Here is a 14,871-nt window from a genome sequence, read left to right as displayed (position 1 = left end):
GGACGGTGAGAGAAAGTTCTAAGGTTGTGTTGTGCTTGTTGCCACTAGGGATAAAACATTGATACTATGTCTAAGGATGTAGTTGTTGATTACATTACGCACCATACTTAATGCAATTGTCCGTTGCTTTGCAACTTAATACTGGAGGGGTTCGGATGATAACTCTGAAGGTGGACTTTTTAGGCATAGATGCGGTTGGATGGCGGTCTATGTACTTTGTCGTAATGCCCAATTAAATCTCACTATACTCATCATAATATGTATGTGCATGGTCATGCCCTCTTTATTTGTCAATTGCCCAACTGTAATTTGTTCACCCAACATGTTGTTTATCTTATGGGAGAGACACCTCTAGTGAACTGTGGACCCCGGTCCAATTCTCTATACTGAAATACAATCTACTTGCAATACTTGTTCTACTCGTTTTCTGCAAACAATCATCTTCCACACAATACGGTTAATCCTTTGTTACAGACAAGCCGGTGAGATTGACAACCTCACTGTTTCGTTGGGGCAAAGTACTTTGGTTGTGTTGTGCGGGTTCCACGTTGGCGCCGGAATCTGCGGTGTTGCGCCGCACTACATCCCGCCGCCATCAACCTTCAACGTGCTTCTTGACTCCTACTGGTTCGATTAAACCTTGGTTTCTTACTGAGGGAAACTTGCCGCTGTGCGCATCACACCTTCCTCTTGGGGTTCCCAACGGACGTGTCAACCACACGCATCAAGCGGCTCCCATGAAGGACGTTATCTCTACCAGCAAGGTAGATCATCCCTCTTCTCTTTTGTTTACACATGTATTTTAGTTTCATTATTTATGTTTGACACTCCTCCCAACCTTTTGCTTACACAAGCCATGGCTAACCGAATCCTCGGGTGCCTTCCAACATTCACATACCATGGAGGAGTGTCTATTTGCAAAATTAAGTTGCTTATTGATAGATCAGGGCAAAGCATGTGAAGAGAATTATTAATGCAAGTTGTAATTAATTGGGGCTGGGTACCCCATTGCCGGCTCTTTTTGCAAAATTATTGGATAAGCGGATGTGCCACTAGTCCATTATGAAAGTCTGTCAGGAGTAAATGACAAGACTAAAAGATAAACACCACATACTTCCTCATGAGCTATAAAACATCAACACAAATTGAGAAGCATTTTGAAGGTTTAAAGGTAGCACATGAAGTATTTACTTGGAATGGCAGGAAATACCACATAGTAGGTAGATATGGTGGACACAAATGGCATAGTTTTTGGCTCAAGGATTTGGATGCACGAGAAGAATTCCCTCTCAATACAAGGCTAGGCTAGCAAGGTTGTTTGAAGCAAACTCAAGTATAAACCGGTGCAGCAAGACTCACATATGAACATATTGTAAGCATTATAAGACTTTACATCGTCTTCCTTGTTGTTCAAACACCTTAACCAGAAATATCTAGACTCTAGAGAACAATCATGCAAACCAAATTTTAACAAGCTCTATGTAGTTCTTCATTAATGGGTACAAAGTACATGATGCAAGAGCTTAAACATGATCTATATGAGCACAACAATTTCCAAGTATCAAATTATTCAAGACATTATACCAATTACCACATGCAGCATTTTCTGTTTCCAACCAAATAGCAATTAACGAAACGGTTTTCAACCTTCGCCATGAACATTAAGAGTAAAGATAAGAACACATGTGTTCATACGCAACAGTGGAGCGTGTGTCTCTCCCACACAAGCATGAATTTATTCAAACAAAACAAAAACAAACAGACGCTCCAAGTAAAGTACATAAGATGTGACCGAATAAAAATATAGTTTCAAGAGAAGAAACCTGATAAATTGTTGATGAAGAAGGGGATGCCTTCGGCATCCCCAAGCTTAGACGCTTGAGTCTTCTTGAAATATGCAGGGATGAACCACCGGGGCATCCCCAAGCTTAGACTTTTCACTCTTCTTAATCATATATCATCCTCCTCTCTTGACCCTTGAAAACTTCCTCCACACCAAACTCGAAACAACTCATTAGAGGGTTAGTGCATAATCAAAATTTCACATGTTCAGAGGTGACACAATCATTCTTAACACTTCTGGACATTGCCCAAAGCTACCTGGAAGTCAATGGAACAAAGAAATCCATCCAACACGAGCAAAAGAGGCAATGCGAAATAAAAGGCAGAATCTGTCAAAACAGAACAGTCCGTAAAGACGAATTATTTAGAGGCACTTGGACTTGCTCGGATGAAAATGCTCAAATTGAATGAAAGTTGCGTACATATCGAGGATCACGCACGTAAATTGGCAGATTTTTCTGAGTTACCTACGAGAGAACCACTGCCAAAATTCGTGATGACATGAAATCTGTTTCTGCGCAGTAATCCAAATCTAGTATCAACATTACTATCAAAGACTTTACTTGGCACAACAATGCAATATAATAAAGATAAGGAGAGGTTGCTACAGTAGTAACAACTTCCAAGACTCAAATATAAAACAAAAGTACTGTAGCAAATAAAAACATGGGTTATCTCCCAAGAAGTGCTTTCTTTATAGCCTTTAAGATGGGCTCAGCAGTTTTAATGATGCACTCCCAAGAAATAAGAGTTGAAGCAAAAGAGAGCATCAAGAAGCAAATTAGAAACACTTTTAAGTCTAACATGCTTCCTATGCATAGGAATCTTGTAAATAAACAAGTTCATGAAGAGCAAAGTAACAAACATAGGAAGATAAAACCAGTGTAACTTCAAAAAAATTAGCATATAGAGAGGTGTTTTAGTAACATGAAAATTTCTACAACCATATTTTCCTCTCTCATAATAACTTTCAGAGGCATCATTAACAATTTCAACAATGTAACTATCACATAAAGCATTCTTATCATGAGTCTCATGCATAAAATTATTACTACTCCCAACATAAGCATAATCAATTTTATTAGTTGTAGTGGGAGCAAATTCAACAAAGTAGCTATCATTATTATTCTCATCAAGTGTAGGAGGCATAGTATAATCATAATCAAATTTATTCTCCATAGTAGGTGGCACAAAAAGACCACTATCATTATAATCATCATATATGGGAGGCATATCATAATCAACATAAACTTTCTCCTCAATACCCGGAGGACTAAAGAGATCATTTTCATCAAAACCGACCTCCCCAAGCTTAGAATTTTCTATATAATTATCAACAATGGTGTTCAAAGCGTTCATACTAATATTAATTACTACTAGCATGCAAATAAGGTTCCATAGGTTTTTTAATTTTCGCATTAAACCATTCATTGACTCAGGAAATAGTTTAAAAAGCTCACATATGTTTTCCATTATGCCTTACTAGTGTTTAACAAGAAACAAAAAGATGCAATTGCAGGATCTAAAGGAAATATCTTCGAACATACACACAACGGTAACAGAAAAGTACTTAATTACCTGGGACCGGAGTATGAGTGCCTTTTACCTTTCCTCCCCGGCAACGGCGCCAGAAAAGTGCTTGATGTCTACGGGTGCTTCTATTCTTGTAGACAGTGTTGGGCCTCCAAGAGCAGAGGTTTGTAGAACAGCAGCAAGTTTCTCTTAAGTGGATCACCCAAGGTTTATCGAACTCAGGGAGGAAGAGGTCAAAGATATCCCTCGCAAGCAACCCTGCAATCACGATACAAGAAGTATCTTGTGTCCCCAACACACCTAATACACTTGTCAGATGTATAGGTGCACTAGTTCGGCGAAGAGATAGTGAAATACAAGTGGTATGAATAAATATGAGCAGCGCCAGAAAAGTGCTTGCTGGCGTGCAGTTGATGGTAGTAATATTGCAGGAAGTAAAGATGCAGTAAAACAGTAAACAAGCGATGATTGCAGTATTGGGAACAAGGCCTAGGGATCCTACTTTCACTAGTGGACACTCTCAACATTGATCACATAATAAATAAATAACTTCTCCTCACTTGTGCTACACATACTCTTGTTTGATAACAAACACCATTCATTGTGTAGGGCTACAAGAGCTCCCTCAAGCCGGAGTTAACAAGCGCCACAACATTCGGCATTCATATTTAAGTAACCTTTAGAGCATAATAGATCTTTGCAATTTAAACTGAGTACTAACATAGCATACACACTTGTCACCTTTACACTATGAAGGGGGAATAAATCACATCAATACTATCATAGTAATAATTAACTCCATAACCTACAAGAGATTATGATCATAACCTACGCCAAGTACTACACGATGCACACACTTTCACCATTACACCGTGAAGAAGGAATAGACTACTTTAATAACATCACAAGAGTAGCACATAGACTAATAGTGATACAAAGCTCATATGAATCTCAATCATGTAAGGCAGCTCATGAGATCATTGTATTGAAGTACATAGGAGAGAGATTAACCACATAGCTACCGGTACAGCCCTTAGCCTCGATGGAGAACTACTCCCTCCTCATGGGAGACAGCAGCATTGATGAAGATGGCGGTGATGTCGATGGAGAAGCCTTCCGGGGGCACTTCCCCGTCCCGGCGGCGTGCCGGAATAGAGACTTCTGTCCCCCAGATCTTGGCTTCGCGATGGCGGTGGCTCTGGAAGGTTTCTCGTACCGTGGCTTTTCCGTATCGAAGATTTAGGTCAGGGGGCTTCTTATAGGCGAAGAGGCGGAGACGGAGGGGGTACGGAGCCACCACACAATAGGGCGGCGCGGCCAGGGCCTGGGCCGCGCCGGCCACATGTGTGGCCCCCCCCAGGGCTCCCCTCTGGCGGCTCTCGGGTGTTCTGGAAGCTTCGTGGAATTCTAAGATGCTGGGCGTTGATTTCGTCCGATTCCGAGAATATTTCCTTACTAGGATTTCTGAAACCAAAAGCAGCAGAAAACGACAAGCTGGCCCTTCGGCATCTCGTCAATAGGTTAGTTCCAGAAAACGCATCAAAACGATATAAAGTGTGAACAAAACATGTAGGTATTGTCATAAAACTAGCATGGAACATAAGAAATTATAGATACGTTGGAGACGTATCAGGTGACATCTTTGACGAGTACATGTGAATGAGTGAGAGAGCACCTACCATGAATCCATATACCGGTTTTGCCGAGCCGTGAATGGGGTGCTCGACAAACTGTACTTGAGAGCCCCAACTGTTGAGGACACTAGACGACTCTTACCGATCAACGAGGCTCGAGGGTTCCTGGGCATGATCAGTAGTGATTGAATGCATTGACATTGGAAGAACTGTCCATTTGCATGGCAGGGTCAGTACAACAACTATGTCGAGGGATGCATGTTATTCTGGAGGTAGTGGCATTGCAAGATTTGTGGATTTGGCACTCTTTCTTTGGCATGGGCGGTTCCCATAATGAAATTAGGGATTTCTATTTTCGTGCCCTCGGGTCCTTAGTTGTGCTCAGTTTTCCCCAGCTCGTTAGTTTTTCCTCAGTTTTCTCCTCCCTCTAGTTTGAAACCCCTCGCAGACGCTCGACGGGAGGGTTGCCGTCAGGTCAGAGGCCTTACCGTTACCGTTAATCTGACGGGTGGGGCTGCACAGAGGGCAGTTCCTCTATGACCCATCTCGTGCTGACAAATGGGGCCGCTCTATAGGGCTGCCGCAGCCATTGACCAGTGGGGTCATCTATTTTTCAGGAAAAGTCATATATTGCCGCTCTGAGGGGCTGCCGCAGCCAATGACCAGTGGGGTCGTCTATTTTTCAGGAAAAGACATATATTTGCCGCTCTGTGGGGCTGCCGCAGCCAATGACCGAGTGGGGTCGTCTATTTATTTATAGAAAATCATATATTGCCGCTCCGTGGGGCCTCCGCAGACCAATGACCGCTGGGGTTGTCTATTTATTTAGAGAATATAATATAGAGCCGCTCCGTGGGGCCGCCTCAGCCCATGGCGGTGACTATTTTCGTAGCTTAATCTAAAGTGACTCTTATGCTAAACATTGTGCATAATATATAGAAAATAGCTAGATCTCTAAATATATAGAAAATAGCTAGTAGATCTCTAAATCGATGCATATGAAGCTACATATATATTCTTGGTCATAATCCCCTTATCTAAAGGGGATGGATGCATGGCTTCACATCGTCGTCACTTTCATCGTCAGTATCTTCATCGTCTGAGTAGTAGTACTTTCTGCACATTGTTCCGTCGAACACCTTCACTGTGAGCACATCATCGCCTTCATATTTGAAGTGTACGTAGCAGCCGAAATCCACACCGTGCGCGATGGCGAAATTCTCCCAGCCCTTGTCGAGATACATATGGCCTTGTCCGTCAAATAGGACCTCCACGGTCCAGAGACGAGGACCGCAGTCAGCTGCTCGCAGATACACCTTAGCTGGCTCCTGGCCGTCAAGATAGTCCGCAAACTTTTTTGGGAGTGCCTGCAAAGAGATCAAGCGCCGATCGTTTGAAATTAAAGATTTTTTAGAACATGCCCATAATTAATCACATGCATCATATATGTGGGAACGCGTACGTACCTTCTTGACCAAACGGTCTTCGTAGATGACGATGAAGAACTCCTCTATGATCAATGGCAGTGTTGACGACGGTGGTGGTGGCAATGATGATGATCCACCACCCCGGCCGCCCCTTCCCCTTCCCCTCCCCCTTCCCCTTCCGGTCCGCATCCGAGACGTGGAAGCCATGGCAATGGATGATCAAGTGTATGTGAACGAAGAAGAGAGAGGCAGAACCTATTGACACAAGGGATGGCCGTTGTGGGTGTTTATAAGGGAGAGATGACCGTTGTAGGGATTTACACAATAAATTAAGGAGGAGGTGACCGTTGTGGGGGTTTACACAATAATTTAAGGAGGAGATGACCGTTGTGGGTGTATATATCTCAACAAAAAAGTAATGCGGACTATTTTGACGGAAATGGAACTTCGTGATTTAGTTTATCATTTTACCGTGAAAAGTAATGCCTAAAAGAAATGGTAATTCGTGATAGTTTATCATTTTACCGTAATGGCTACAAGAAATCGGTGATTGTTCATCATTTTTTGCGTGAAAAGTAATGGCTACAACAAATCGGTGATGGTTTATCATTTTTTGCGTGGAAAGTAATGGCTACAAGAAATGGGTGATGGTGTATCATTTTTTGCGTGAAAAATAATGGCTACAAGAAATGGGTGATGGTGTATCATTGTTTTGCGTGAAAAGTAATGGCTAAACAAATTGGTGATGGTGTATCATTTTTTGCGTGAAAAGTAATGGCTACAACAAATTGGTGATGGTGTATCATTTTTTTGCGTGAAAAGTAATGGCTAAACAAATTAGTGATGGTGTATCATTTTTTTGCGTGAAAAGTAATGGCTAAACAAATTGGTGATGGTGTATCATTTTTTTGCGTGAAAAGTAATGGCTACAACAAATTGGTGATGGTGTATCATTTTTTGCGTGAAAAGTAATGGCTACAACAAATTGGTGATGGTGTATCATTTTTTGCGTAAAAATTAATGCCTAAAAGAGTTTATAATTTAGCTCGTGAAAAATAATGCAGAAAACCAAACTTTAGTGTACTGGGTAACCGCCCTTAAGCATACATAGAGGGTGGAAGCTAACCGCCGACAGAGAGAGAGAGGGTGGTGGCCCCGACCAGAGAGAGAGAGATAGGGGTTATCCTGCCCGTTAAATCCTACGATCAACGGTCGGCGGGCACGATCCACGTGACATCGGCTAGACCAATCAGGGCAATGTTGGGCGTCTATGAGAATTTGTGAAGAGAGAGGGCAAAACTGAGTAGTATCAAGAAACCAAGGGCAAGTGAGTAGTAAACAGACTAAGGGATTCAAATACGAGATTTAAAAAATGGAAAATGCGTGTTTGGTACAATGAAACCCATCTTGGCCTACCTCAAACTATTTGCAATACAAATATACATGAGTGTGAAAATGATGGCCTCATTCAGACAAAGTATGTTTTGGGGAAAGCTGTTTTGGGTAGGGCTTATTGTGCAAAACCATGCACCTTCATAGCTACTAGGTGATTTGAGAAGTGGCAATTTGTGGTAAAACTTGATTTATCTATGATTTGAGAAGTGGCAATTTGTGCTAAAGACTCCATGAGTAAGTGCCACTCTTTTTCGGATTTTTTTGCACATTAAATAACTCATTTAACTAGTTAATCCCATTTGTTGACTCTCTCGTTGACCAGCCACTTGAGGGTAAAACTGAGTATATTGCACTAGCCGATATTAGCACTCAAGGCGAAAACTGAGCACACAAAAAATGCTAGTATATGACTCGAGGGTATACCTGAGTATATCTAAATTTCTAGGGTTAGACTCGAGGACGCGTGTTGCGGTGCAGAAGTGGAAGACGTGCCATTGTTGACGCGTGTCGCGGTGCAGACGTGCAATAGTGGACGCGTAGGACGCGGGTCGCATTTAGGACGCGTAAGCCCCTCTCTCCCTCCCTCTGCACATAGTACGTCTCATTCTCGCTCATGCACGAAACCACCCCTCTCACGTCCCATCAACTTCTCCAAAAAACCCCAACCGCCGTACGAGCGCTCCCCTGCCGGCGATGGAGAAGAAGAATGCGCCGGCGGCCATCGCCCCCGAGCCCGTCGCCTCCGAGCCCGTCGCCTCCGAGCCCGTCGCCGCCGAGCCCGTCGCCTCCGAGGGCGGCGCATCCAAGCGTGGCGACTCCGTGAACTGGGCCTCTCTCACGGCTGACGGACCACTTCACAAGATCGGCGAATGCTTATTGGTGAATGAGGAGTACGTGGACACCTACTCTGCTATGAGGCAAGTCTGTAGAAATTGGCGCTCAGGTTTACTCGATCCCGACGTGCACCTGCACGAATGGATCATGCTAGACCACGCCCTTCCACGCGCCGCTGAGTTCACCTTCCTCCATCTCGGCACATCCCGCTACGTCACCATAGATCTATCTGCAGTTCGTGCAAGGTTCAAATTCCTCCATATCTATAGGGTTAATCTATTCTTATTTTCAATCTTAGTGCTGAATGTTATCTTCATCAATATATTTTAGATACTACTTCGTCGGCTTTTGCCGTTGCGTCATCGTGCTTGCCCAGAAGAACCCGCCGCACAAGATACGGCTTCTGAACCCACTCACAAAGACATCGAACACTATGTTTGAGGCGCAGATGCCATCTATTTTTCTGGATTCAGTCGCTGTAATCAACTCCCCGACTATGGTCTTCACTTGCGGACATTACCCGGAGGAACTTGGTTGGGTCGATGAGAGCACTCCAACTAAGGACATATCTGAAGATTGGGGAGAAGGAAGATTTTCGATCAAGGACCATAGTGTATGCGTTGCATTACCCCGTTCAATGGTGAACTGTATGCAATAGCTGTGGACAATTTTGAGTCCGGAAGAATAGTGTGCACCAATGTACAGTTGCAGCAGCGCGCGAGCACTGTCAAGATGGAGACACTAATTTCATTTCCAGAACTTGGAAGTGACAAGTTCTACCTTGTGAAGTCGGATGGTGATCTGCTGCTTGTGTTGATGCACAACACGCCTGTGGTGTACCGTGTGGACACACAGAGCCGCTCTCTCCATCCAGTCAATAACATTGGCATTCATGCCTTCTTCGTGCATTATATCCGGTGTATCTCCGTCGACACCAGAGTGCACCCGACACTTCGACCTGGCTGCATCTACTACGCGGATTTGGGTTATTGTCGGGGGGAAGACCCCGGGTAGGGCAATGGACGCGGAGCAGCCGGCTGAGGTTGGCCGGCTGGCGGCAAAGGCCGACTAAGGAGCAGCCGGCTGGAGCCTAGCCGGCTGACCCGGAAGCCGGCTGGCTCTAAGTCCTAGTCGGCCTGGCTACGGCCTTCAACGCTGTGGCTGGGCCGGCTTCTACAAGCCATATCCGACTGGGGTTTATACCCTAGACCGACTCGAGGCTGGCGAGTCTTGCATGAGAAGGAACTGGGTAGGTGGTCCGGGTTCAAAGGTCCACGCTGACCTCATCTCCCGTAAGCGCGGGGCACCTGTGGAGCAATAGTGCCACGCGGCGGACGAGGCCATCATGGCGTACGTCGGTCCGTACCGGCTACGAGGACATGATGGCGACGGAGACACCTCCTCGCCATACCGGCTGACTCCGGCGGGCGGATGGGACGAGGCCATGACGCCTCAACGGCTCCATGACGTCAACGCCTCGGGAAGGAGCGGAGCCGGAGCCGGCCAAGCCGGCCACTAGACTATAGGGACTTCTATGTAAAATGCCGGCGCCTATATAAGCTGGGCTACCCCCTCGTGCGGGGACGATCGATCATTCTCACTTCATTCTAGTCTTAGCGCTACTCGGGGAGAGAGACCTTCGTCTACCTTAGCCTCCCCGAGCAGCCGGATACGGCTCAAGGAGCACCATTGTACTTGTGTGATCATCTTATACACTCATAGCAGGAGTAGAGGTGTTACCTCCACAGGAGGGCCTCGAACCTGGGTACGTCGACTGTGTCGCTCGTCCCCATACCCGCATCCGGATACCGCCGTGAGACCACAAGGAACCACCTTCGATTAGCCACCCTATGGCATATGCTGTGACGATACCACGACAGTTATACCAGAGAGTACTTTCATGATACAAATTCATGGGATGAGTGGCCACAATATGTGCATAGATTAGGAAGCTACGGTCTGAGAAATGAACACAGACCATACCGTTTGGAGGATGTATTAGCCGCACACTGCAGATGGCGGGAGTTCAATGAATATTTCCTTGGGATAATGCACGAATGGAGCGACGCAGAAATATATGAGGAATGAATAACAAATTCATTCATTCTGGGGTATCCTAATCTTCTTGTTGGCCATACATTGCGTGCGTCTTGTATTTTTTTCCAGCTTAGTTTGTCATGAACATTAACAATGTTATTGGCTGCTGTATGCAGTTTACCTATGTATTATACTTAGTTTTCTCGATTATCTTGCTTGTGAATTTATCATATAATAGCTTCTAGATTTGCTACTAGATTTGCTGCCATATTGGGCAAAAAACGAGGGCCAAAAGGCATAAATAATTGAAGAAAGACAGAAATAGAAGCTTCTCTAGATTTGATACTAATTTGGTGAAAAAGACAGAGAGAGAAAGAGGGGAAAAGGTGTTGTTAAAAATGCCAATTTGGACCGAGAGAGACAAAACCCAGCTCTCATGTACAACCAAACACGGTCTCGTGCTGTCCCACGCGGTCCCTTCCTACCAACCCCACACGACGCGGCCCCACAGACGACGCGGCCCCACACGTCGGCACGAACGTTCAAATAAACGGATTCCTTCCGTCTGAGCTCTTTCTGCGGGTTTCAGACAAAGGCTTGGGGAAATCTGAGGAAAAACTAAGGGGCTGGGGAAAACTGAGCACAACTAAGGAACCGAGGGCACGAAAATAGAAATCCCATGAAATTATTGTGCTCAACTTGTCTCTATTGTTCAACCGGCTTATGAAAGGCACCGCTCCTAAGGTAAGCTATGAGATCGATGGTAATGCATATGACAAGTCATATTATCTTACTGATGGCATTTATCCTGATTGGGCCACACTAGTGAAGAACATAATTCGTAATCCTGAAACAAAAACTACCAAGGTTCCAAATGCTTGCAGAAAAGATGTGGAGTGGGCATTTGGTGTGCTCTAAGCTCGGTGGGCTATTGTTAGTCACATAGCTAGAACATGGTCTCTTTAGACCATGCATGAGGTGATGACATGTTGTATGATCATTCACAACATGATCGTGAGACATAACACGGATGGGACTTTTAGGGTGAGTTGGTTGACTAAATACTCAGGTCAATCCCCCATTGGGGGGCAGGTACCTGGGTGGAGTTCCTAAATATGAACGTTGAAGTCATTGACAACAATATTTCTAAACGCTTCCATAAGAATTTGGCCATCAATGGGTATTGGATGGGCATCAACAGACGGATGAGTAACAAATCTCATCTACTTTTATTTGTTAATTGTGGACTGCGCTATATTCATTTCAATGCTTGATGCATGTAGATATTCGCATTTATTTGGTTGTAATAACAAAGTGTTTAAAACCTTTATTTTTGCTTTTTTGTAGGTCTAATTTTTTTATATATTGCATATTTTTGGTGCAAATAATCCTAATCTATCTCATCGGACATAATGCGACGGCATGACTATCATAAACCGATGACTATTTTTACACTAACGACTTAAGGCAAACGAACACTAGAGATGTAGTTTTTAGCATCCGAAATGCCTACAGATTGCCGAAGCACCCCAAGGGCGCGTTTGGTAGCCTGGGCGACCTTTGGCTCGCATCGGCCCATCATTTTTCGGGCTGTTTGGTTCCCTGGGCTCAGTCGCGTTCTTGCATAGCACGGGTCTTAAAGCACCTCTGGGACAGGCCCCGGAGGAACGTCCAGTTTGATAGTTTCTCCAGGGCCAGGCCCTAGCGAGACGAAAATCGACAACGCCGTTCGTGCGGGCGCTCCTCCTCGGCATGGCGGGAGAAGACGAAATCCCAGCAGCGTTGCGCGACAAAGGTAGGGGTAACCTCCCTCTTCGGTTACCCTCTCCATTAGCCTCCTCCCAAATTTTCCCTTCCCACAATTTTCGCACCGGTGGCGGCAACAAAGATCTAGCAGCGCGCATCTCCCTTCGGTCTTCGGCGCCAAACCAGGGTCCTCTTTTTCAGCGGCGGCGGAGCCTGCGCACATCTGTGGCGGCTTTCGGTCGTGTCCGTCGTCTGCCATGACGGAGGTAAGGGGAAACTCATCTGCTCTACTATACTCTCAGATTCACGTTGGTAGAATTAGTTGGGTTGTATAAGACCGTTCGTAATGCATAGATCTTGTTTGAGTAGACCGACCAACTCCAGCTTGTGCATCACGCTGCAGCACTCATCGTTTGCATACAAGCTTGGATCCTGATGGTGCACAAGAGAGCAGTTAGGCATGCTACTTTTTCTCGTGTGAGTTACGGTCCTATGATACAACGAGATCAGGAGAGGATTGCCAACCTAAACCATATCTACAACTGCAATGACGTAAAGGCTATCCAGATGCTACAGATGAGAATAGCCCCTTTCTATGCACTTGTGAAAACATTCAGGACTAGAGGACTACAGACTAATAGCATCCACACCTCTGTCGAAGAACAAGTCGCAATGTTTCTTCATGTCATCCATAACACATTCAGGCGATTCACGGAGACTATCTCTCGGTACTTCCAGCAGGTGTTGTACGCAATTGGGAAGCTCAGAGGTGAAATGATCAAGTCAGCATCAACGAACACATCACCCAAGATCAAGAATAGCTACAAGTGGTTTCTCTATTTCAGGGTGAGTACAAAATCATGTTCCTTCCACCTATCAGATGTGTGGCACTATCAGAAACATGATTGTGTGCTAATTTTTTCACAGGATTGCATTGGGGCTATTTGTCAACACCCGGATTTTTAAGTCCGGATGCCTATTATATCATTCATCGCAATCCCAGGATAATGTTGTTGCGAGGCATAATAGTCGAATATCACAGTCATTATATATTACAAGCCATAATGTCTTACAATCTTGAATCACATGATTCATCTTACACAAATAGTTGATCTATCAATCAACATACATACACAAGTTCATACATAGCGGAAGCGTAATAACCAATGGACTCTCTAGTCCACAGGCTAACTTTTGACGTCAGAAACCCCTAGTTGTCGTAGGCGTCCTGCTGGTCATCCTCGTGATAGTTCTGTTCATCATCGTACTCTGACCATTTGAATAGCCAGGGACAAAGCCGTAAGTACTTTAAGTACTGGCAAACTAATACTAATGTAAAATGCCAACTCTTGAAGTAAAGGTGCTAAACTCTAGTTTACTTGCATAAGCCATATTTTAGTTCACAAGTATTTGATCATGTGCTAACTAACTCAAGTGGGAACATTAATGTCATTCCCACAACATTGGTTGTAATTCCAACAAGTCACCAAGTCACCATTCACATTCACTAAGGTTTTCAAAAATCTGACACAGGAAACTGTATGGCCTTTCCAACCGTCCGTAACCGTGGACACGGCTATTCGAATAGATTTACACTCTGCAGAGGTTGCACACTTGTGCCACAACATTTGATTTCATCCGTCGAAATAACTCCGAATCATCGTAACACAGTACGCGGATCATCAACCATACTTTCACTTACAAATCCTAGTATGAGCACCTCTCCCCATGAGCTTGGCCTCCCAGTGAAAACCAACTGTTAACCTGGGAACTGCACAGGGCTTGGCCGTACAATTCACCTCAATTCACATCATTTCGCAACAACGGAGGCAGCCTCGGCATAACCCCTATGATGTGTGTTCAGAGGGAACTCATACTAAAATTTATAAACTTCCAGCTAAGCCCTACCCATAATCAGGTATTGTAGGGGTACTCAAAAATTGGAAAGGTATCACATTCAAACCAGTATCAGGGTTTTATCAAAAATCACTATCTTCTCTTGTTCATATTCAACTTCAAATCATTCAATGGAATGTCTCATCATTCCAAAGTTTCAAATTCAACAAGTCATATGTTCCCATCTAGAGTAGTCAAAGTTTTAGTATTTTAGCACTAGCACTAATCATGAGGGGTGCTACATTGCTTTGCTATCTATAAGACTAACTTTACTAATCTAGTAATCTTGTTCTCTAGACCAATTTTAATCCATCCTTTGTAAACACAACAAGTAAAACTTGTATAGTGTAAATATAAGATAGTCTTGTATGAAGAAAGGTAAGAATCATGGTGCCTTGCTCAAGGAGAGCTTTGCACTTTGCAAGAGTATTATCTTGCCTTGGTAGTTCTCTAGGTTTTCTTCTTCTTCTTCTGGGTAGAATTCTCCTTCCTCTTGGTAATCTCCGGTGCTAGCGTCTAAATTTGAA

Source organism: Lolium rigidum, chromosome 4 (assembly GCF_022539505.1).
Source record: "Lolium rigidum isolate FL_2022 chromosome 4, APGP_CSIRO_Lrig_0.1, whole genome shotgun sequence".
Lineage (NCBI taxonomy): Eukaryota > Viridiplantae > Streptophyta > Magnoliopsida > Poales > Poaceae > Lolium > Lolium rigidum.
This window is presented reverse-complemented; position numbering follows the sequence as displayed.